Here is a 19,927-nt window from a genome sequence, read left to right as displayed (position 1 = left end):
ATGATGAGAAAAAGTGGAGAAGAGAAGAAACATAGAAGAGGACTTGACACCAGATTGACACCTGCCCTGTTCCCCCCCCTGAGGCAGCTGATAGCGCAGGCAGAAGTACAGCCGAGGTTGTTGGCGTGGACCCTGACTGGCGTTCCAGTCAGAAGCGCGAGCAGTGACCTCTCGCCTTCAGCGCCTGGCCAGCGAGTGCCCAATTGCCCCTCAGAGACTTTGGCCATAGTTAGAGCCTCCCCGCCTCCCCCAGTGGTGAGTTCGCGACTGCGACCCTTGACAGGGCCCTTCAACTTAAGTGCCTCCTGGCGGGCGTTCGGACGTCTCCGAACCCACCGCCGTCGAAGCGCTGATCGTGGACAGAAGGTGAGGTGCTGCGCTGGGGCGGGGAAAGGCTGGCCTTCATTTGGGCGAGAGTACCGTCTCTGCCCTGCCCGAGTGACTTGGGGACTGTTGTTGTGGGCGGGAGCCCCCCCGTGAGTGAGATTGGAGGGAGGATCGCGGAGCACCTGGAACCCCCCTTCGCCCTTGGGAGAAGGGCCATACTTACTGGAGCGCTTACCGGCGCAGCTAAAGTGATGTGGGACCGTCTCTTCCCCTGAAGTTGCCGCATTGTTCCGGGACTGAGGTGCGGCTCCAATTTTGAACTGTGCGCGCAGGTAGTTTGACCCCTCCGGCAGCCCGTTCAACGGTCGGAGGACTCGTGAACTGAAGCCGCCTTCGGAGACCCCGCCTGCGTTGACAGAAGCGCACAGACTCCTCCGGCCGCAGTAGTATTAAACCGGCTGGCCGCGGAGTGTAATTGCCGTAGTCATTGTATGTCTTTATCTTCCAGATACACGCGCAATATGCTTAAGTGCAACTAAAGGATTATCACGAGTATCTTGTGCCCAGAGAGCCCGAACCCGTGAACACTTCAAAAACTGTAAGAGCGCGCATTCTGCATCTAAATGTGTTTACTCTGAAAGTGATTAATTGGTGGCAGCGATACCAGTATGACCCTGAGATATTTATGTGAAACGATCGGTATCTAACTTGCTATGCAACGGTGATGTTTTGCTGATATTTATTCCAGTCATTGCTGATATTTATTCCAAATGTATTGAATCCTGATATTTATCCAGTATATTTATTTATTAGAGTCCAACCATTTATTCCTACGCAACCAGTACACAGCTAATCAAACCCATGTAAGAAAGGTGAATGTGATTAACTAATTAAACTTCTTCCAACCCAGAGAACTTTTACATAAACGAAACGCATTTTTCTATAACAGTGGTGTGGTGTCCTTCTTTTTATGTGGTGTGCAGGGAGTTATTATTTGGTCATAGCCGGCTTAACACAACAGCCTTCTACCGCCTTGTCACTCGAGCCAAGCTACCTCCCTTTGTGCTGGGCTTGCCCATCGCAGGTCCAACAGACAGAATGCAGAACAATGTCATACATTCACCCCAGTACAGAGATCTGGGCCTAAATTCATAGTTTTTTTGCTCACCATGCCATTCCAGTTTGGACCTCCCTAGACTGGAAACAAGCATCCTAGGACCGGTTTCGGGCTTTCAGCCCTCATCAGCCAGGATAGCTTGACTCCAGTGGCATGGAGAGCACAGGACCCACGTCTGGGCATACCCGTCCCACTCAGGGTGACAAATGCAAAAAGAACAATTGATGGACATAATGCAGAACAATGTCATACATTCAACCCAGTACAGAGATCTGGGCCTAAATCCATTGTTTTTTTGCTCACCATGCCATTCCAGTTTGGAGGTCCCTAGACTGGTAACAAGCATCCTAGGACCGGTTTCGGGCTTTGAGCCCTCATCAGCCAGGATAGCTTGACTCCAGTGGCATGGAGTGCACGGGACCCACGTCTGGGCATACCCGTCCCACTCGGGGTGACAAATGCAAAAATAACAATTGATAGACAGAATGTAGAAAAATGTCATACATTCACCCCAGTACAGAGATCTGGGCCTAAATCCATAGTTTTTTTGCTCATCATGCGATTCCAGTTTGGAGCTCCCTAGACTGGAAACAAGCATCCTAGGACCGGTTTCGGGCTTTCAGCCCTCATCAGCCAGGATAGCTTGACTCCAGTGGCATGGAGAGCACGCCCACCTGTTAATGGGTCAGAATGCATACACTGATGCCACTGACATATGTTCATGTTGGACCTAATTAAGTGTTGATATTTAGGATAGATCACTGAAATATGTTCTTCCTTTGTCCCATGTTCTTATAGAGGAGTAATATTAAAAGAACAACATTTGATCAACAAGATGCTTTTTAAAGTCTTTTAAAGTCTCACACACTGACAATAACTTGGTCACATTCCAGTGTATTGTGTTTTTTCCCATCATGCTGCTGAAGAGGGAGAGCAACCATATGCAAATCAGCCCTCCTCTCTCACCAATGGCGAATGTCCACCTGGAACTGCCCGGCCCCTTCCTCTGTGAATATGTACACTCGAACCCAGACAGGTTTCAGCCTTTTTGAGCCTCATCAGTGGGATGCATTTTGGATCCTTTGACACAGTGATCCAGGACCACTTCTAGGCATACCTATTGCCATGACAGTGTTGCATTAAAACAGCAAACTGTGATGAGTGGAATCAAGTAGTCAGCAACCACATAAATCATAATTTGAGAGACACCTGTATCGGTAGTGCGGTTGGGATTGCTCCACTAGGTATATACCAGGAGGGCATCTCGCTCCTGGAAGAGATCATATATGACCTTCCTGCAGCTACTAAGCTGTCTGAGAATGTCATCACTTTGCTCAAGCATTGCCAAACTTATCCCATAGTTCTCCTCTTCCTCCTTCTTCTACTCCCTCTACTATGTCTAATCTCATGATCAACAGAAGGCACTTGCTTTCAGCACTCTATAAAGTTCAGTCATTCTTATGAAGCGATGTTCACTCTAAGCTAGGCTTCATTATTTTGAATTGTGCTAGTAAAATATATGGAGAAGTGTAAGGAATATGCAAGAACAGACTGATGTCGTAAAAATCGAATACTAGTTTGGCAACTTCAATTTGGGATTCTCTACTCTATATTCACAGACCTTGTGCCACGAACAAATGACTTTGAACATAAAGTCGTTGGGCGATGAGCTTGGGCATCCCCTCGTCTCTGCAATGGAAACATTCCCTTGAGGCAGTCCTGCATCACAAGTGTCATGCATCAAAAGCATGATTTTTAGGATTTCCTTCAACATTCTAAAACCTTCCAAACAATAACTATCATCATCATCATCAAAGAGACAGAAGTCATTGCGACGAATGATGACATCAAAAGCATCTTCGACCAAAGAGAAATGGCAGCACTGATCCTCCTTGACCTCTTGCAGCATTCAATGCGGTCTCCCACAAAAGCTGCAGCACTTGATCTGCAGACGGCCCTCAAGTGGGCATCCTCCTTCCACATGGACGGAACATAACAAGTTGGACTTCCCCTACATCTCATAACCCAAGAAACTCATCTACGGAGTCCCTCGAGGATCATTGCTCAGCCTAACACTCTTCAACATCTACATGACGCCCCTCGTGGGCCTCATCAGTGCCCACGGCATGAGCATAGTACCCTACGCCAACAAGACACAGCTCATCCTCTGCCTTACCAACTCAACCAACACCGCCAAAGCAGACTTCACCACCTGCATGAGAAACATCACTGCTTGGATGAAAAACAACTGCCTCCAGCTCAATAGAGACAAAACCGAGGTCCTAATCTTCGACAACAACCACTCCCCCTGAGACGCTTCTTGGTGGCCCTCTAAACTTGGGTTTCCACCCACGCATGCGATCCATGCCAAGAATCTCAGGATCATCCTGGACACCAACCTTTCCATGAGCAGACAGATCAACGCCATCACCTCAGCATGCTTCCACATCCTGTGAATGCTATGCAAGACTTTCAAGTGGATCCCTCTGAACACTAGACGATTGGTCACGATTGGTCACCAGGCTCTTATCACAAGTAGACTTGATCACGGAAAATCCCTCTACATCAGAATCCCAGCCCATGTCCTATGTGACTCCAAACTACCCAGAACACCACCGCAAGACTCATCCTGAACGTCCGGCAAAATAGTCATCAGAAAGGGGGTAGTTCCTCCTGAGCCAAGTGGATACAAGCAGTTTGCTACAATGGCTATCGTATCGGTCGCTGGGAGATCTGAAATTCAGATCTTGGTGCCCTCACATACCTGTTAGAGTGTCATGCTTCATCACTGGGCGCTCCTCGTCTGGCCGGAGCTGCAATGCCTGACGGGACTGGAGGATTCTTTATCGGAAATCTTTTGATCTGGAGATGCCGTATAGATGAATGCAAATGAGAGAAAGAAAGGGTTGTGAGTGGTTAATAACGAAACTAGACTCTGCTCGCCTAAGGAAATCAAAATTATGGTTTTGGAAGGTGACCAGGACTAGAGTAAAAACAGAGGAGCTATCATGTGGTCTTCAGGTACCAGGATAGCTACAGGAGAGCTACTAGACCATACCTAGTATGGTATGGTCGACATGTTTCGTGCTTTAGTGGCCCCAAAGTCGGGCGGACCTTTTTCAGGACCTAGGAAGAAGCTATTTGTGCCCCCTATCGGGGGCTTGGGCTCTCCTTTCTAACAAGGATGGCCAGTTGTGTTAACCGGTGACCCAAGGCGGGTGCCGATCAGTGATTCCACCTGGAGAAAGGAGACACAAGGTGAAAAAGTACCACCAACATGATTTAAACAAAATGAAATAGGGTGTAGCATACACATACAGTGTAGTTTATTTAAAAGTGCAAAGGTGCACATATTCGAGTATCAAGGTGAAGTATGCCTGTTAGCTTATCTGGTGAGTCTCCTTTCCTCACTGTCTACAATGTAACAGACAATATAATTAAAATCAAAAATTCTTAAGTGCAACATGTAAGATAAGGACATATAGCTTGTAAGGTTATGAAATGTAGTGAAGAGCTTTCAACGTTCGCTTGTGCCGTGATAGGCATGGTTGTGACTTACCTCAATTGAGGTTGGGTAGTGCTACATAGGTGTAATGGAAGCTACCGACCAATAGGAGGGACACCTTCATGGAGGGGGGAAATAACCACATCTCTCCACACCTCAACAATCTCCACTGGCTCACAGTCCAGGAAAGATGCAAGTTCAAGCTACTCACCCACGCCTGCAAATCTCTCCAAAACACTGGTCCAGCTTACCTCAACCACCCCCTAAACTTATACCAACCCACCAGAGACCTTCAGTCTGCGTACCAGGCAAGAGCACACCTCGCTTGCATCAAGAAGACCAGAAGCGGAGGATAGTCCTTCTCAAACCTCGCAGCCAAGACCTGGAACAACCTTCTGAAACACCTCAGAACCTCCCCCTCCCTCATGAACTTCCGAAGGAACCTCAAGACATGGCTCTTCCAGGCAAAACAGGCATGATCTCCTCCTCCCCCTCAAGCTTGCCCAACTCAGCACCTGGTCCCAGCACGGGTGAATTAGCTGCGCTCGACAAATTTACATACCATAACACAATCATGATACTAATAATCATCATCATCTCAATTCCAAATGTGAATGCTTACTTTTTAGAATTTCAAGACTTCAGACCAAATTATTTCATGGAAAAAATTGCATTTCTGAAATGACTAATCGGCTGCTTTGTCCATTTGAATTAATTGACATAAAACCATCCTTTTCCCTCTTGACTACTCTGCAAGATCCTCTTCTGGGGGCTCTGCAGCAGGGTTAGGTGGTCTTGTTGCAGGACCCCCACCATTGCTACTCCAAATTTCAGCTCTCCCTTTCAAGTTGGTGAGTTCTATGCTGGGCCGCTCAGCTGCTTTACATTAAGAGGGATTTAACTAGGCTCATGATTGCGGTAATATTAGGGCTGAGAGCATCTAGAAGGGCTACCGTTTCTATTCCGCTTTCAGGTTTTGTTTGCCCTGGAGTCGAGACCCTTATGATAAATTCAGCAAATGGTCCAACCAGCTCTGATTGTTTGACTTCATCAGACAATTCACAGTTGTGAGTTAATATCTAATCTTCCACCTCCTGTGTATGGGGAGTCATTCGGTGGATACCCTACTCTAATGCCTTCCATGCGATATGCCTCTCTGTAACTCTCATGGCCTCCCCCCATGGTCTAAAATCTTCCATTAGCAGCATTTTCTGAGAAATTGTTTGCAGGCTTTTGTGTCAATGATGAACCTAGCTCATTATGAGATTGTTGTACCTTGGCATGTGGTCCATCACTGCAACAATGAAGGGCACCCTTGGCTTCCTTACTCATGTGAGATGCGTGCCCCAAAATGAATCATATTATACATGGGTACATTGCTACTTGGCAATCCCTCTGTGCTTATAATTACTGTTCTACTATGTCTTTCAGACATGTGAACAACTCATGAAGAACCAGGAGCAAGTTTTCTGTGAACCAGGTGAACATCCATCATTATTTGAGAATGAATTTCATTCTTCAATCTTGTATTTGTGTACCTAACGGCTAATAACTCATATTCTTCTTCTAGATTTGGGGACTTATAATAGTTCTCCAGTGTAGTCATCACATTTTGCCGCTGAGACCTCCAATCACTTGTACAGTGATTTCACCCAACCTGTTAGCGCGGCTTTGGCACATTGTACTGTTTCTCATCCCCTGTTGTTGACGTTTACTTCAGCTGTGAGGTGTGCCTCCTCTGGAGGTACCGCCATCAACATGTCACTCTGTATAAGATGGGCTAATCTTCAAGATCCAGCTGTTGTTTGGGTTGGGTTTCCTCTTCTGGATTTTGGCATCCTTCAAAGTTAGCAGTCTTTGACAATGGGTATTTGCTAAAGATTTCCTGTAAGTATGGGAAGTCTGTAATATATTGAGCTCTTTTGTCAGTCTCCCTTTTTGCTAATTTTATGGTTTAAGCGGTAATTGACAGGCTTTCAACATTCAACCCACTTAGCAAAGTGGGTTGAATGTTTTAAAGTGCTTTTAATCTATTAAAGTAATCTTCTTTTATCTACAAAATCCATGGAAACATAAAGATTAACTTGTCTCGTTGTACTTTTAGAAGTCAATTTGCAGCTCATAGTATTGTAAGTTTTTCCACACAGTGCTTGATGCCACAATATTTCTTATTCGAAATGTAATATCAGGAGGTACTAACTTTTTCCAAACTTTCTCATACTCCTTTGTATTTTTGTGTGTGTTGAAAATGTGTTTATTCGAATTTGTAAAGACATCACATAAGCAATACAGCATATAAATGTAACTTTTGGCATCATGCCACCCAAGAGGGGGTTAGCCCCGGGAAGAAGGGGTCACATTTGTCCATGGTACGTACATAGGCACCCTTTGCGATCCGACATTTCAAAGATTATAGGGGCATATCAACAACAACCGGCGATAATTATCGCTAAGCGCACTTAGCGCTAGGATAATTATCGCCGGCTAGCGTTGATTTTTATAGCTGAGATAGCGTGCTATTAGCAACGCTTATCTCAATAGCGATAAAAATCCTCACGCTAAGTGGCTAACGTGAGATTATCGCTGGAAACCCAGCGATAATCTCACGTTAGCTTGTTGAGAGGGATAGACAAACTTAGCCATGATATCCTCCTTCCATAGGATATCATGGCTAAGTCAGAAAAATACCAGGCGTAAAAAAGCAGCGTTAACCGCGGTTAGCGCTGCTTTTTTTGTCTCTAACAGGGTTAGCGATATTCTTGATAATAGGAGAAATGTCGCTTAGCGACATTTCTCCTATTATTTTACTCTGGAACGCCCCCTTTGCATCTCATTAGAGATGCAAGGGGAAGCGTAGAGTAAAAGGGTGCTAACATGCGCATTTGCATGTTAGCACCCTGTTGTTGATAGGGTGTTAGTTTTATCTCTGCTTTTTTGGCTTTTAAAGCCAAAAAAGCAGAGATAAAGCCCTTGTTGATATGCCCCTAAATTCCTACCTCTACGCTCTATCAGCAATACTTTACATGTAATCTCAGGGGGAAGCAACCCCAGGTGCGGTGAGGTTAGCATTACTTACATCATCAACACAAGTAAAAATGCAACAAGTAAATAAACCATGGGTTCCATGATGGGGCATCACCCCGAGATCCAAGCAAGAGGAGACTAAGCAGTCGGGAGGGAGGAAATAAATGGCGGGAACCCCACATGCCCCTCCCGCGTACCAAGCCAGCCATGCAGGGCTCCAACCAACATGTCATCTCAGGGTCATTTTGTGCCGAGGTCCCGGGAGCCACTGCCTCTATGCCATTTCCTTCTCAGTCTCACATCTCCGTCTTCATGCATTCTCAGGTTCACTCGCATCCCTCAGTCTCAGACACTGATCTGCAGATAATCCCGTGGCATAGACCTGCCCCCACCAATGCCTCTGAAGCTCCACCGTGATACGGTGTGTCTCCTGTACTAGAGCTATGTATACGGCTCTAGGTGGAAGGAATGCATGGATGCGATGTCCTCAGGCTATCGTCCTCATGCCCCTAATGTTGCAGGTCAATTTCAGCTCTGTGCGTGTCAAGGTCCTAGCTATGTGATATAGTGCAATGCAGGGTGGGAGGTTGAGGACCCCCAGCAAGTGCCGCCCATTTCCCCCTCACCCATCCCCTTTGCCGGGAAGACTCCCACACTAGCTCCGGAACCCATAAAGTAAACATAAAAGCCCCAAATTCCCCAACCCCAGAGCGGCCTGGCAACAGCCAGCTGCTCAAACATAGGCATGACGGAAAGTAAACTGTTTAACACATGACATTACCGACTATCCGTGGATACAGGAATGTGTGCATGGGGTTTTATATGTCACACAGACATCAATTTTCCACAGTCTCTCCAATACTGCACCCCAATAACTAGGCAGCGGTTATCACTCCTGCTATCGTTGAGTGGGGAAGAAAACCAGGGGAGCATCCCACACATCCATCTGAGTGCCATCATCTTGCTCAGCCCAATTTATGCCAGTCAGGCACCGTCCCCACAACCTCCGCAGCCAGTCACACTCAATGGTACATCCAAACCATCAACATAGCAAAAACACTGGTATAGCGCAAACCACCACCCAAGGAGGAGAATGACCCTCTCCACATTCAACCAGGAGCATCACACATCCACAAATTGCAGGGCCCCCCGCAGCCTGACAGGCTACCACCATACAATCTGTTACTCCCCTTAACAGCCCAAAATGAGAAAGGCAGAGTAAGTCATCCATCGTCTGCGGAGTCACCACAGGAATGTGCTAATGGTCTACCATAGTGTCCTCTAGTAGAGAGACTGCAGAGTTTTTGTCCAATGGAGTTCAGGTATCTGAGTCTGTGTGGAGTTCACGTGAAAAACCCAGTGCCATGACCAGGGCCAATGCTTTGTCTTGATCAACCTGGGCTCTCATGCGACTCTGTACAGAGCGCACATGGCCCCAGACTCGTCATCATCTCCTCAAACATGTCTGAGGAGGGGCTTCCTCTCCAGCACCCTGCTGCTCCCTCCTTTCGTTTGATACATGCCCAGCCGCTCCCAGGCTTCGGTACAGTTCAAGAACATTTGTGTTACCCCGTCCAGTATGGCCCACAGTCGGGCGGGAAACAGTATTGGATAACGGAGGCCAACCTCCCACAGCTCCCTTTTGACCTTTAGGAATGACTCCCTCTTTGCTTGTACTGCCGCTGTGAAATTGGGAAAAACAGTCACTCCTGTGTTGTCTACCCAGAAAAGGCCATTCTCACAAGCCTTCTAAAGGAGAGTATCACAGTCTCAGTAGCGTAGCAGTCTGTGTGGAGGGCGGCCAGAGACAGGGGATCAGGTCAGCACTCTGTGTGCATGGTCAAGGTCAAAGAAGAGGGAAAGCCCCTAGGGAGCCACCTACTCTCATAAATGTTTCCAAGTAGATAACCTTGTCCAGCCCTTCGGCTCCTTCTGGCAGTCCAACAATTTGCACATTATTGAGGCGGTTATGGCCCTTCGCATCCTCTGCCGTACTCACCAGGATTTTCACCTGGTCGTTGAGGTCTTTCTCCTGTAGCTTCAGGGACTGGTGTGCCGGCTCAAACTCCCCGACCAGGATCTCCACGTCTTTGACTCAGTCAGTCAGTTTGCAGTGTTCTGCTTGCAGCAGGCCCAGTTCCTCCGAGACTGTATCGATCTGCAGCTGCAGGGATGCTTTGGACTCTGTGATAGATAATGTCACATGAAGGCAAGCCCACCCAGTCCGGGTCTCTGCTCAACTTTAGCCAGCACCAGCTCAGCAGCCCTTTCTGAGTGCGCCAGTCACCAGCTGGTCAGGGCTATTGTAAAGGAAATAGCATGTGCCACCTACTCAGGGACAGGCAGAGACTACGTCCTGTTCAGGGATGGTTCCTGTGCTAACATCAGCAGTGATCAATGGTAGACCTCGGGCACAATCCACCTTTGTGTTTCTTGGGCCCCCCGGTCAGCAATCCACATAGTGGGCTCTACCCCGCAGCCCCAGCAGCAGGTGCCGGAGTGCTTGTCCTCACAAGAGAGGGGGAGAGACACAGGATCAGTTTGCTAGATGTCAATACTAGTGGGACTTGGAGAGTCCCCTGCCTCTGCAGCAGTCCCCACATACAGGCACCAGCCCATGTACTGTCTAGGCCCAGCTACAGCAGAGGCCTCCATAGTCCACATGCCCGGGGCTCATCTTCTACCATTGGCCGGTCCACAATGGGGAGGAAGACGTTCTACTGTGATCCCCCAGTGAAAGTTCAGGTCCACACAGCACTCCAACACTGCCGTTTAGGGTTTGTTTATGGCGGCTTTTGATTCCCAGCCTTACCTATTTCTTCCAAGGCTGGCTCCACAGAACAGTGGAGCAACACTTCCGTGTAGTTCCTCTGCTCCTCGTGGTTGGCCGAGCCATGTTCCACAGCCCGTTGTCATGGTGGCTGGTGGACGCTCTACTTGAGGAGGGACAAGCACTTCCCGGCTGTAACCCAGCAGGGGGCCCAGGCCACAACTTGCCTCCTTGTGGGCCACTCATATCCAGTCCCGGCAGCCCGCTACATGGGCACTGCCACGGTCAGCCCACTGTCTTCGGTTCCTCCATCTGCGTGCCAATGTTGCGAATGGGATTCGGGGCCTCACACTAGCAACCGGCCCGCTCCTCGTGACCTTGCTGCCTCGCGGTCACCTGGAGGCAGCGGGTCAGGGGACCCCAGCGGCTACTCAGAAACAGTGCTGTGTGCTCCAGCAGCATGGCCTCTTTCAGGGCCATATATATGCCACCACCAGCCGTCAACATTGGAGGGCTGACCAGGATAATGGCAGGGTGCAGAGTAGCTCTCTTCCAACGCGCCTTGTTGGCCACCTTGCGTGATCATGCCCCCTCCTCGTACTCCTTTGTAGGTGAATTTTTGATAACATTAAAAATAAAAGTAGTTTTATATAGAGATTTGGTCATTTAAATAACACTAAATCCTCCACCTTTATGTCAATTAGCAATTCCTAAATTATAGGTAAATTACTAGAAATACCATTATTAAGGTTTAATTCATTGCACTGCTCTTTAAAACATTCACGCCTCCTTTTGTCCCCAAAGGAATTGCTCTTTTCATTGCAGTCTTTACCCAACAGGACATTACCGCACAGGTAACTGACAAGCAATGGTTGCAAGCAATGAAAGGTTTGATTCCATACATGGTTAACAAACTGGGTGATCATGGCAGGCCACTGCTCCGGTCATCCCTATTTGCTGCATGCCGTTTTAATGATATTTGGGTTTTGCAATATTGTCCTTAGTTTCCTTGAGGGCTCTGATTGGGCGGTCAATTTTATGCAGCTAATAGGAATTTGTGAGATACTCTATATGGCGCTGGAATTGGGCAGAATTCACCCTCCAGCGCTACAGGTAATACTCGTAAATAGATCTGCTCATTCTCCACCTGGGATCTGATGGTCTATCATTCATTTGATGCATGCACGCTTTCTTGCTTTTTGTGTTCTTCTTATCTTTGTGATTGCTTGAGGTTTCGGTCATTTTCCTGGCTCATGAGTGAGCAAAGTTTGGATTTGTTTTCCATGTATGAGATGTGGCTGGTAGTGGCTTCTGATTTAAGTGTACATCCTCTTTGAACCTCTGAGTAGGTCTTTTGTGCAAAGGATTCCTCAAGTGCTTCTTGTAGCATCCGATGTTCTGGTGTGATCAACAAAGCTGTGTTCCAGTAAAATGGCTGTCGTACTTCCACGCTGGATTCCAGAGAGGAAATTCTCTGAGTGGCTTTTGAACATTGCCCTTTTGAATCCTTTTAAGCCTGTGGCATGCTGCTAATTGATTGAAAAACTCTTTAAGTCTTAATTCTCTTGATGGAAGAGCAGGTCCTACTTATTGCCTTCTCGGCCAGTGCACGTCTGCAGTGAGCCAGGGGATTTGACTGCTGTATTGTAGCCTACCAGAGCATGTTCTTTTGGGGAGGTACACACCACTTTCAGAGAATGCCTATGCTCATGAACACTTCTTTCTGCTGGATGGTGTTGCTCACGAAGTTAGAGTTGGAGAAGATAATATGATCATTCTCCAACTTTGGCCTTTCTGAGGCTCAAATTCTTCAATCCTGTAAATCTCCTGACTCTTATACACCTGCCTCCCCCTCTATTTCTGCTATGGACCATCTCTCAGATTCAATGTTTGTCCCGTATCTAGAGCATCACATCTTTCTAGTAATTATCGATTATGTTCTCTTCTTCTCATATTCAGTTTTCCTAATCGTCTTCTCACTCCTGTCTTTTAGTCAAAAACACTCCTGTCGCCTTGGTCCCTAAGCTCCTGATGGAGTAGCTCTTAATGACCTAAGCCATGGAACGCCTTGCCACAGATGCTGCCTGCACATCACTCTCAGCCTTTCATAAACTGCTTAAAACCTGAATGTTCTCACAACTCTCATTTCAATGACCATTGGTCTATTGGTAATATTTCGGTGACTCTGGTTAAGTGACTAAGCGGGTGCTGGTAAACCGTTTTTTAGGTATCCATGCGCTTTACAAATCACGTAAAATAATAACAATAATTAATGGTTTCATTGTGTTGTGCCAAAGACATTCCTCTCAACTTCCTCTATTCGACTTTCTTTGGGGTTGCATATACAATCAAGGTCTTCTGTCATTTTCACTGTCCCAGTTTATTTATTCATTATGACTATTTGCTCTTTGTCCTGTCTGCATTCTTTGAGAAGAGAGAGTAAATCACTATTTTCCTCCAGTCAATCATTCCTATTAGTCCATTGATTCTTTTTCACTCTTCTCTTTGTGTGCAGTCACAAAAGGTTAGTACTCTTAAGGAGGGCTTGCTATTAGGCGATGATGTCATTTAGCTATTGTCATGCAGGATCCCAATGAGATTCTTTGTTTGACATCACGCCTGTCAAATTGCTTTGCCAGAGTTTTCTTTATTTGTTTGCCAGAGTTTTGTTGTCACTTTCACAATTAACTAAATCTATATCACATTGTGGCCTGTGAGATTTCATGTTCGTAATTGGAATTCATGGTCTATGTTTCTTTTGGAGGCATTGAGCACATGAAATCTTTGTCATAGAAGATCCAGCCTGACTGCCAGTTTCTTATGGGTCATTTTGTGGGTTTCTATTTGTTTGTGACATTCACTTTCCCCCCAGTGCAGTTTATCCTGATCCTACCTGTAAGCATCTCTGAATCTACCACCGATCCTGGACCACTTTGATTCATCACCATCTCTTTGTATCTTCATAAGAGCCCATGTCTCCAAGCAGTAGACCAATTGTAGCATGGGAATTTCAGCAACAGAATTATGGCAGACAATGACACAAGACTCAGCCGGAGCTATCTCTCATTTCCGGTTCCTTACCAGTGAGCTTTTTTATGAAAATGCATTGCCCCATTACTGGTGTTACTATGAGCTAAATTGCTAAGGGGATTCTCAGAGTCCTACTCTAGTCCATTGTTTTTCAAACATCTACATTCTCGATCATCTCTTGTGTTGTATCCTCTCTAAATTATCCGGATGATAGGCAGCTTTTCCTGACTATCTTTTAATGCTCTATTGAAGACAGACTGTGTTTTTATTGTGGCCATTAGCCATTGATGTATGGTTTAGAAATGAATCCTACAAAGACAGAAATGGTGGGTTAGTTGTCAAACAAATGCCTTGAAGATTTCTGACCGAAAATGTTGGCCAACGCGCTAAATAACCAGATTGAAGATTATAGAATTTATAGCAAAGGACCCACTGTCCCCCCTAGCAGAGATATCAAATATAGATTATTGTGGCATTCCATACTCAAGGACCCTTCCACGGATCATTTGTCTCCCTCTCCAAGCACAGAAACAGGCGTAACAATGTTATTACAAGTGTAGAAAGCCCTCCCCGTTGCCCCACCAAATCTAGGGAGGATCTAATCCCTTCTTACCATGGTTTGAGATTTTCTCCACTCCTTGGCTGGAGTAAATTTTATACCGTTTCCAACATTGAAAGGATAAGGCGAGATTTTTTGTGGGTGTTCATAAATTTCCATGGCTAACCTTCTATGGAATATTCATTTTCCCATTCCTTGAACTTATGGCAGAGATCTCTGCACATGTAATTACGCCTGCAAATTACTGGAATTTGCACAATGGGCAAATTCGGTTGTAAATTTGTTTATGACCAAATACTCCTTTGTAAATAGAGTCTAATGTGATGTTTTAACCCTCACTCATTTAATATATAATCTTACATACAATTCCTAATAAAAAAGAAGTTGAAAAAAAGATAAGCTTCTAATTTTAACACAATTTTTATTTCTAGTGGCTGTATAACATGATGTAAATTTATTTTCTCAGTGTTAAGAGTAAGGATTTGCTATCTCAGAATATATCATGCTCGTTTTCCAAAACATTCATTTAAGTTCTGGTTTATTAACAATCACATGCATTTGCGGCTACTAGGTCAGGGGTTTCATATTGTGTTTGTTCAAAAATGCATTTGTTTTTTGCTGATCCTCATTGATTTTGTGGCAAGGCACAGAGGCCAATATTATGCATATTCTCTTCATTGCCACTAACAGCAGCAACTAAAACACTACACTTGGAACTTAGCATAGGAATCTTTAAAACATTCTAATCCACTATATAACCCACAACCAGGCAGCCATCTTCGAGTGGATGTTGGTCAGGAACTCATTGCTGGTAGCCAGCCTTGGAGTAAACTCATATAGGGAAATTGGGCCTTTCACTTTTTAGATGGGCATAAATTAAATTCATTTGAATGAGGTTTATAACCAAAACATATAAATGACCGCACTCGTATTTTGAGGCAGCTAGGAAGGGCTGAGTGTTTAATTTTGCAACGGGGCTCTATGTTCCTGTGTTATAGGAGACTGCATCCGAGCATCTGAAAGCCTGTAGTGAAGCCCGGTTCAATACCAGCGGAGTGGCGGTTAGTGACTGCACGTTTCTGCAAATCGCATTAGCTTGCAGCTTAAGAGGGAGTGAAGGATTCCAACTCTGGAAGCATTTGGGGGCAGATTTACAAGCCCCTTGAAGCCTCCTTGCGACGCCATTGCATCACCTTTCTTGACGCAACGGCTGCGCTGCATCTGCTCCATATTTACTTGGATGCAGATGCGTCACTTTTTTACAGGCTGCGTCGGTTTTCACCTGCATGAAAATCGCCTGCGCCACCTTACATTTTAATTTATGCAGGGTAGGCGTTCCATCGGAAACGCCTACCTTGAAAATGCCGCAATGGTATTTACACATTTTTTTTTTCTCCGCAGCCTTTAGCTGCGCTGCTAATGCCTCACAATCCCTATGTCTGCCATTCTGCCAACCCCAAGCGTAGGCATGGTGCATTGGCTGTGCCCAAGGAACCGCACCAGCTGCAGAGACTTGATTGCATATTGCAATCAAGTCACGAGTTAAGAAGGCCCTCCAAGGTAAGTATATGCACGTAATGTCACAACTTGTGACATTACTTGCTGATGTCACACATACTAGTGGGCACTATGCCCACTTGTATGCTTCACATCCAGGACCAATATGTTTGAGTGCAAAGTGAATTTGTCACCTTTTTATGCTCCAACACATTGGTCCTCATTCAGTAGTCGATACGTCAGTTCGCCTTTAGGGGCAGATTTATGTTGCACTTGCGCCTCATTTACGCCGCCGTTGCGTCACTTTTGTGACGCAGCAGCGGCGCAAATCCTGCGCCATGGTGCGGGGTATTTACAAACGTGACGCATCTCCCAGATGCGTCACGTTGTAAAGCCCTGCACCACATGTAGGCGTTCCAGGGCAGGTGGGGGCGTTCCGGCGCAGGAACGCCTCCTAAAAGTGGCTGAGTGAAATCTACAAGATTTCACTCAGTCACTTTTAGGCCCATGCTGCGTCAAAACCCTGCGCCTGCTTGAAGCAGGCGTAAGGATTGACGCAGCATTGTACAGATAGGGCCCCCCAGATCATTGCTGGAGCTGCGTCGCGCTTGCGACGCAACTCCAGCAATGCGCCACTTTTCGGCACAGATGCGTCACGCATCTGTGCCGTTTTTACCCCATGGTGCGCCGCATTATACATGCGGCGCATCTATGGTGGCGCAGCTGTGGCGCATAATAACTGGCGCATCCCTGCTGATATGCAGGGATGCGCCAGTCGTCATAAATCTGCCCCTTAATTTTTACGCATTGCTGGAGTTGCGTCGGTTTTCATGCCAACTCCAGCAATGCGCCAAAAAACTCTACGTTATGGTGCACCGTATTGTAAATACGGCGCATCCATGGTGGCACAAGAGTTTCTCCCGCAGGTGCAAGAAAACTGATGCATTGCTGCTTTAACGCAGCGATGCATCAAGTTCTTGAGAATGAGGCCCTTGGTGTTTAGGGGTGTTGTAAAATAAAGATGGAATGTAAATTACGTCGTTGATCATGCAGCTTCCCATTTGGTTTTAAAACAGCATGCACGTGTGCGGTTTGATGTATGAATGTTCCTCACAATTACAACGTTTTTGTGGATCGTGCTCGGGTGGCACGAGCATCTTTGTGAGGAATAACCTGGAAGATGTTTGACCTATTGGGGATGGCGTTGGCGTCTCTTGATGTGGGCGGCCATTTTGATTTGTACAAGGTAGAGGCAGTAGTGTGGAAATTTGGTCACCTATATTTTGGGCAGAAAAAAGATTGTTTTTATAGTTAGTTTCACTGCGTTGTTGACTAAAGGGGCTGCAGGCGGTAAATGCTACATATTGAGGTTTCGAAAGAGTGTATTTAAGAGTCATATTGGAGCAGTGTCAGTTTTGAGTCAGAACATTTAGGGTTGGAATTTGCAGTGATAAAAAGTATTATGGAAGGAGTTACCCCTAAATGAGCAGACTTTGGTTGACAAGGTACAAGAATGTGTCAATATGGCTGTTTCTTTTTTATCTAGTCATTTGAGGAAGGAATTGGATTTTTGTAGAAGGGAAATTTAATTAGAATATGAATGATGATGAGGAGCTTAATCCATAGAGGAGGTGCCTGTGAAGGCGTGTGGGTCGAATGAAGATCGTAAGGTGACCCAGAAAAGAAAACACCAACACAAAGAAAACAAAAGGAAAACAGAGGGCAACTCAGAGGGAGTTGGAAGGGGCGGCTACAAATGCCAAAAAGGAGGTCACTGATTGGTTGCCTGTGATGAGTCGTCAACCAGTGGTGACGTTGAGATCACTCGTTCACCTGATAGGGGGGATATCGATGATGATGAGACTGATAGGGAAAAGCATTAGAGATCCATGGAAAGCAAGCACAAAGTAAAGGAGGGTAAGGATCCTCTTATCGAGTACATGTTTGACCCTCACACCATTCAGCCTCCCCTGATCAATTTGTTTTTTGATGATCATCATTGATCGTTCTTCAGATGAGTCATTCAGTGTGCAGGTTTATAAACAGCACCGATAGCCTGAAGTGAAAGATCTTCACTCATTTAGTTTTTTTTTTTCCCACCTCATTTTCAGAAGCTCCTGCTTCGGTACTTAGCAAAGTGGGTTGAATGTTTTAGAGTGCTTTTAATCTATTAATGTAATCTTCTTTCATCTACAAAATCCCTTGAAAACGTAAAGCTTTAACTTGCCTCGTTGTGCTTTTAGAAGTCAGTTTTCAGCTCACAGTAATAATAACACGTTTTCAACTCCCACACAGTGCTTGATGCCATAATATTTCTTATTTGAAATTTAATATCAGAAGTTACTAACTTTCTAAACTTTCTCATAATCCTCTGTAGGTGATTTTTTGTTAACATTTTTTGTTTTATATTGAGATCAGAGGCCATATGTACGACCCGTTTTTGCATGCGCAAATGGGTATGCGACCCGTTTGCGGATGCAAAAACCCTACAGGGCCATGTACAAACGCTATTTAGCGAGTCGCAATTTATTTGCTACTTGCTAAATAGCGTTTGCAACTCACAATTAGGAAGGGGCGTTTCAAAGGCGTCCCTTCCTAATTGCGTCTCTAAACCCTATCTATGACTGTTTTGTGACCGCAATTGCGCTCGCAAAACAGTTGCAATTTACCACCTACTTCAAGTAGGTGGCAATGCAGTCGCAAATGAGAACGGACCCCTTCCGCTTTGCAAATGAATGCAAACATATTTTTAAGAGCAGGCAGTGGTCCGAGGGACCACTGCCTGCCCTTAAAAAATTAAACGAAAACGTTTCATTTTTTTAAAAAAAATGCATCCCGTTTTCCTTAAAGGAAAACGAGCTGAAGGAAAACGGGCTGCATTTGGAAAAAAAGCTGCTTTATTTAAATGCAGTCCCAGACATGGTGGTCTGCTGACCCCAGCAGGCCACCATCCCTGGGATGGCCAGCCATTCTCAATGGGGTCGCAAAATGCGAGTGCCTCATGAATATTGATGAGCCTCGCATTTTGCGACCCCATTGGGAATCGCTAACAGTGTCTCTGACACTGTAGTACATTTGGAATGGCGACTAGCACATTTTTTGCAGTTTGCGAGTCGCAATTCCAAATGGTCGTACATCTGGCCCCTGTTCATTTAAATATTGCTAAAGCCTCCTACATATACGTCAATTTTTAAATTCCTAAATTATAGGTAAATTACTAGAAATACTATTATAAACATTTAATTCATTGCACTTCTCTTTGAAACATTCAGGCCTCATTCTGAACTTAAAGAAATTACTCTTTACCCTGTGGTCTTTGCGCAACAGGACGACACAGGTAAGTACCAGGCAGGCACATTTTTTTTCTTCAAAACAATTATGTTATTTAAAAAAGGAATTTAAGGGTTAGTAGATTGGTAATGGTTAAGGGATGGCTAAGGGTAATGAAGGCAAGGATGGATTATGGCTGGATGGAGGTAAAGTGATGTAAGGGATTTTTAAGGTTCACTGGTGAGTAGAGGTAAAAGGTAGTAAGGGTTTTTTGGAGTCATAGCAGGTGGAGGTAAAGAGAGATAAGTCTTTTTAGGGTTAAGGGGAGGGCAGAGGTAGAGGGGTAAGGGTTGCTTAGGGTTCAGGGTAGGGAGAGATAAACTGGGGGTAAGGTGTGCTTTTAGGGTTCAGGAGTGGGTAGAGGCAAAGAGAAGTAAGGGATTGTTATGGTTCAGTGTATCAGCGGAAGGTAGAGGTACAGGGAGGTTAGTGGTTAAAAAAGTGTGGGTTGGGAAAAGGAGTAAAATGGGAGTTGGGACAGCCACCCCCCAAAAGAAAATATGTATATGGAATACATTACCCAATGGCAGTTGCCATGGGTAGTTATGGTTAGGTCAGCTATTCCATAGGAAAGGCATTTTTATGTTGCTAAGAACTTTGGCACCGTTGATGAACCTTCACAAAACTATTGAAAAAGGTGATACTTTTCTAACCAGATTAAGTGTCCCAAAATGCAAATTCCTCCATGTATTTTTCGTAGACTTTTTTAAGACAGCTACCGCAAAAACTGATGAACAGAATCACACCAAATTTGGTAGGAAGTTAGAT

This window comes from Triturus cristatus, chromosome 5_2 (assembly GCF_964204655.1).
Source record: "Triturus cristatus chromosome 5_2, aTriCri1.1, whole genome shotgun sequence".
NCBI lineage: Eukaryota > Metazoa > Chordata > Amphibia > Caudata > Salamandridae > Triturus > Triturus cristatus.
Note: the sequence above shows the minus strand (reverse complement) of the source record.